We start from the raw sequence: 6,339 nt of genomic DNA, 5'->3' as shown, positions 1-6,339 counted from the left end.
GGATGCTCATGAAAATGGTTTTTCTACTTGGCTCAAATGTTTGGGATTCCTAGCACAAGAACACACAAATAAAAAAGTTCCACAAAACAAATAAAGAATGGACAAGAGGGAGTTTAGAATTTGGTCCTTTCAATGTTCATCTTCAAGCTTTAAGCATTCTAAAGGCATGAGGCCTAGTTGCTCTTTGACATTTTAAGCACTCTAAAGACATGAGGCCTAGTTGCTCTTCAAACTCCATTAGCTTAGGTAAGGTCCTAAAATCTAAGTCCTTTGTCCATTTGCATTTGGTTTCACACAATCAAAATAAAACAAGCACAATAGTATATACACAATTATGTGCTCAAGTGAGCAAAAGGCAAATTGCATTATCATAAACATGAGCTCAAGTGAGCAAAGGGCAAAAGCAAATGAATTATATGTACAAGAATATTAAATTTGCATTAAAGTAAATTACAAGAATAAAATGACTTGTATTAAAAGTCAATGATCAATAGTTAGTGTTAGTGTGCCATAAGGCAATTTAGCGCCATGTTAAGCAATCGTAAGTGGACTAATGTAGTAGTCACACCTATTTGAAATTGGTCAATAAAAATATAGGGAACAAACACAAGTTAGAGACCTTGACTAGTAAGCCAAGCTCCTACAACTTGCCATGCCAAAAGAAAAGAATAATGATCTTGTATTGATTTAGGTTTTTTGCTTCATCAAGAAGCAACCTATCCTTAATGCAAATCCATTCACTTGATCTTTGATCAAGATGAATTAGATTTGAATCAAGGAAGGTTAAACCTCCCATATGTCACGGCTAACCACCAATCTTTAACTCATTGATCAAAAAGAAAAAAAAAAGATGAAGAAGAAGATGAATAAGAATGTACATGAATTAAACTTCAAATGAAATAAGCAAAGTACATTGACCAAAGAGAAATGGAATCAAGGTCAAACAATAGTAAACAGAAGCAAAATGAAACTTAGAAGTCAAGAAACAAATAAAATATTTTTGGTATTTTTCAAAATTAAAATAATACTTGAATTAAAATAAACAATTAAAGGTCAAACTTCAAATCCATTTCAAATCAACTTTCAAAAGTCCAAATGGATCATCATAAGTTCAACAAGGTCAAACAAAGTTTGACAAAAAATTTCAGCATTTTTAGAAACCAGAAACTATTTTTAAGCAATTAAAAATGAAATAAAAATAACCTAATTGAACTAAAATCTCAAATAAATCTCAAATCAACTAATAAATTGATGAGAATATTTGTCATAGATTCATCATCATTCAAAGAGGTTAAGAAAATATTTTTGTATTTTTTGAATATTGGAAACTGTTTAAAATGAATTAAAAATAACCAGAAAAGATAAAATTCACAAAAAATATCAAATGAAAAAATAAAAAATATTAAAAATCATTTTCAGAAACTAGAATTAAAAAGAGAAATAACGCAGTTGGTCCCATATTTTTTGGAATTAAAATGAAAGAGTTATGATTTTTTGAAATAAAATGGAATTAAGAAAATAAAATGGATAAATAAAAAAATAGAAAAAAATCAGGCGCGTTGGATCTCCTTTCATTAAATGACGTGGAGGATCTGATGGCAATGGAATGCGCGCGCACCATGAGTCCAAGTCAACTGAGCAACACAAACAATTAAAAGAAGTCATAACATCTGATGGCCATGAATCAAACTGTAGATCATAATCAATGGCTCAGATCAAAACTGGCAAAGAGACGGTGGTGTACACCACCGTCTTCTCCGGCAAACTCATCAACTCCGGTGGAAGTTGCAGGTATGGAAAAATTAACCAAATGAAGCGATCCTCATATAATTGGAAAGCCGGGGTGATGTACATCACCCCTGTACCATTGGTTTTCCCTCTAGATCCTCATAGGAAGAGAAATCAGAGATGGAAAATAATGGAGTTCAATCTGAACTTAATAGATTTTCAAAATTAAGAACACAATTCAAATGCCTCTTATGAGAGGACTTCAGACCAGCCAATATACACAAGAAATGAGCTATAATCAGTGAGTTTCGATTGAAAAAAGTTTGAGCATCAACCTTGAAAATGCAGATCTATGGAGCACGATCTCTTCCCACTCTTGATTGCAGTGTGTTCTTGAGATGGAGATGGAGCCAGGCTAAGGAATTTGAGTCTAATATTCAACCCAGGAAGTTGAAAATTGGATCTGAAAATTTGAAATGAAAGAGAGAAATTCCTTTAGGTGAGGTTTTGGATTCAATTCTGCAACATCTAAGGCGCCTTCAGGTTGGAAAATGATGAAGGTATGCATCTCTATTTATAGCAAAAGGCAAGGCAAGTCATGAGAATTTCATGTGCATGTGTGATGAAGGCCTTCATGCATGGGCCTGTACAGGCGCATTGAGGGCCCAAATCCACTTGGAAATGCAAGCTTAACATCAGCATAATAGTTTTGGACGTGCAAATATGATGGAATTGGAGTGTGCATGAAGTTTGAACAAAGTTTCCATTATTGCACCAAAATCTTCTCCTCTTCGAAAACGCATCTTCCCGAAATAAAACATGGCCTTGTGGATAATGGTCGGAAAGGTATTGACATGAGGAACAATTGTTATGTTAAACAAAAATCCATTTGGAGTTGGGAAATTAATGAAAATTGGTCATAAATGTCAAGGTGCAAAACATGTGCATGTGAAAATTTCCAAAATGGACCAATTTCAAGCCCTTATGTTTCATTGATTCAAGCCGAAAATGACAAAACCTTCAACATCAAAGTTGTAGATCTTTTCAAGACAATCAATTTGGACTTAAAATTTTCATCATTTGGATTTTTGATGAGAAAGTTATGGGCACTTGAAGTTGCACTTTTTCAAATTTCAATGCCTTTGGTCCAAAGTGACCTATAATGTTTTTTCAACATAACAAGTTAAGTAGACATAGTAAAATTTCCAATGCATTTGATCCCACCTCAAAATCATAAAAAATGAGAGAGTTATGTCCTTGGGAAGTTGACCCAAAATTAGGGTTTCAGTCAAAATGACCTATAATGTTTTGAAATGGATGATGACCTTCGAAGCTTCAAATAAATTTTTGATGAACAAGAAAGTTGTTCATATGGTTCTTAAGAACAATGTTTCTCTTGGCTTCATCTTCATTTGACAAACACATTAGAAGTTAGGTCTCAGTGGATTTCAAAATAGTTAGATGAATTGACTGATCAACTTCTCAAGTCAATACCTCAAACCTTGATGAATGAATGATTGAGGACACTCAAATAAGCTCATATATGCATGAAATGATGAATTAAATAACTTCCCTTGATTTTATTTGATCATGGGTTGAGGTTGCTTCATGGGTAAGGCACAGTCAATGCACTGATGAATTAGGGTTTCCTTGGGAAACAATCCTCAAGCCTTTTGGTTTGATTTGATCAAATTGACAAATTGAGATACTTGGGAGGCATATATGATGAATGAGAGCTTTGGGAACCATTGTCATGCTTGCTTTCACCTTCATCTGGCCATATCATTGAGCATAGGGGCCTCCTTGGAGCCTCAGATCTTATGATTGCTCAAGCTACAAAACAAACAAAGTTAGTTACATATTTTTTATGCTTTTGGTTAGTAAACAAAATGAGAAAAGCAATAATATACAAATTCAAACATGCTTGGTGGTCTCAAACCAACTCACACAAGTCCTAACCCTAGGGTTAAAGAGCCAAGATGCTATGATCCTTGAGGCAAATGCAATGTGCAATGATATGATGCCATGATGGATATTAGGGTAAAAATTAGGGTCTTACAGATGCCCCTATTTAAGGTCATATAGATGCCCCTATTTAAGGTCATTCTAGCCGAAGAAGTGAAGGTTAAAATCTTTGTCTCGACGAGGTAGAATGGGCTTAAATAATAACAAAGAGACGAATTTTGGTCCCTAAGAGACCTCATGATGCAAATGTATCTATGCAAAAATTAATACTCTATGGGGATATATGTCCCCAAAGGAAAATGAAATCAGGAGAAACTGAAGATCCATACGAGTGATATGCTCATAAATGGGACAAAGACTCTGGGAACTCACTGGGGAGTAAAGGGATAAAACGCGTGAGCAGGTCACGACTTAAAGCTTGCTAAGAGACACGAAGGGATTCCATGAAAATAAATCAATGGAAAGACTCGAGCTGACGCAAAGATGCATATATTGGGGAATATGCCAATATAGCAAAATTATCCACAAAGGATACTTCGGGTAAAAATACGGACTCAGAACGGGGAAAATCCACTAAGGGACTCCGACGGGGAATGTCCAAAGAGGACTCAGCTGAGGAAACAACAAAATGAGGTATTACCGGTTACTGGGTAATAAGCTCAAAGAGACGTGTGATCAAAACACCAGTATAAGGGTGAGAGAACAACACACTCTGGGAGAATGAATATCTAATACCGGTATAAGGGTGAGAGATATCAATCATCCAAAAATCATCTGAGGAAGATCTAAAAAGGTATATTCGACTCAAGAAATCTGACTCCACAGGGGACAAAAAGTCATAATATGGAGCAGAAAGGAAGGAACACCAGGGATACCGGTTACTGGGCATATAATAGGTGACCAACCAAGGCATGAATTGGGGAATATTTCCAAAACACTCATCATCCAGAGGAGGGCTGAAGAAGCAGACTCAATTATAGGATGGATATTCGGTTCCATAAGGGGATACAAATCTTACTCGACTGGGGAAGAAAAAGACTTCGACCGAAGAGTGTATGAGATAAATTATCTATTACCGTCATAACATAGATAACATACTCGCATGGAAGATTATCCACAACCGGTTACTGGGTTAATAAAGGATAAATCGACCGAAAAGAAAGGACATCGGGATACCGGATATTGGGTATAAAATGATGACCAATCAAAGGGGAGAAACAATCATTTCCAAACAAGGGTAAATGAAAGATGACTCACTGGGGATAAATTGCTTTATCAAAGCAATTATCCAAGAGATATATCACTGGTTATTGGGAGATATACTCAGAAGTGAAGGAATATCAATACCGAATATTGGATAAAGATAACCAACGAAGAAGGGATTATATCTTCCAGTCACTGGGTAGAAAACCAAAGAAGAGAGAGTAACCGTCATCGGTTAGGATGAACAAAAATCAAGGGTTAACTCTGCAAGGGGATAAAATGGGGTTTACAACTACCGGTTATTGGGTAGAAAACCACAGAAAAAAGGACTTACAACTACCGGTATGAGGGTAGAAGGCCACAAAAATCCGTCGGGGAAAAGATGGATAATTACTGGTTACTGAGCAATCATTCATCTAAACTACGGGGAAGCTGCAGGGGGAAATAACAAGAGTAGTCAATCTAGGAACAAACTAGAGAGACACAAAGAAACAAGACTCAACCCAATGAGGATATAACTCAGGGGAGTAATTCCATCCCAATACATATTTTGGGAGGAAACTGAAACAACAATCATCCACGAGGACATAACTCAGTGGGGAATACGGAAGAAAGGATAAACACTTTCTGCCTATGGGGCTGACTTTATATGGAGAGATCAGACACAAACATCTACTTGGGGAAATATGTATCACCAAATAGCAGGAGACAACAAACAAAGATATATGGCAAAGAATGCAACATGAATATCTGAATGTTATAATTATGCATGTATATGTGTGGTTTATGTATGATGAATGCTGACAAACAAACATATCTAACACAAACAGGTCCAGGAATCAATGGACAGACATCCGGTACCACATCTTAAAAGAGAAAGCCAGGCCCATTGGAAAAAATCCAATCTGGTGGGGCAACCAATACCAGGAAACACCAAATCTCTGCAAGGGATAAAACCAATGTTGAGAAACAAGTGAAGTCGCTGCCAGGGATAAAGATCACTGCTAGGGAAACAAACAAGATCACCGGGGATCAAAGACCACTGTTGGGAATAAACCAAAGGATCACAATCACCAAAGCTAGGGATCTTCCAATAGTACGCAGAGGACAAGGACAAGATTAGAGAGTAAATCTACTGGGGATCTTATCAGGAGATGATGTGAAACTCTGTGGGGAACAACCACCAATCAGAAGCATACCAAACGAATCACTTCTAGCCACGGAGGAATCTCCCTGCTGCGGAGAAGGAGAACCGGTCACTCCAACTGGGGAAGGAAAAGAAAACATCTTCTTCAGAAGTTCCAACGCCAAATCAGGATCAGACAGAGCCTCAACCGGGGGAAACTACGGATAAGATTCCTTTGTAGAAGAAACTCTATTGGGGAACTACCGAGACAAGATAGGAAACTCTGTGGGGAACAACCACCAAACAGAAATTTCAAA

This window comes from Lathyrus oleraceus, chromosome 4, assembly GCF_024323335.1.
Source record: "Lathyrus oleraceus cultivar Zhongwan6 chromosome 4, CAAS_Psat_ZW6_1.0, whole genome shotgun sequence".
Taxonomy (NCBI): Eukaryota; Viridiplantae; Streptophyta; class Magnoliopsida; order Fabales; family Fabaceae; genus Lathyrus; species Lathyrus oleraceus.
This window is presented reverse-complemented; position numbering follows the sequence as displayed.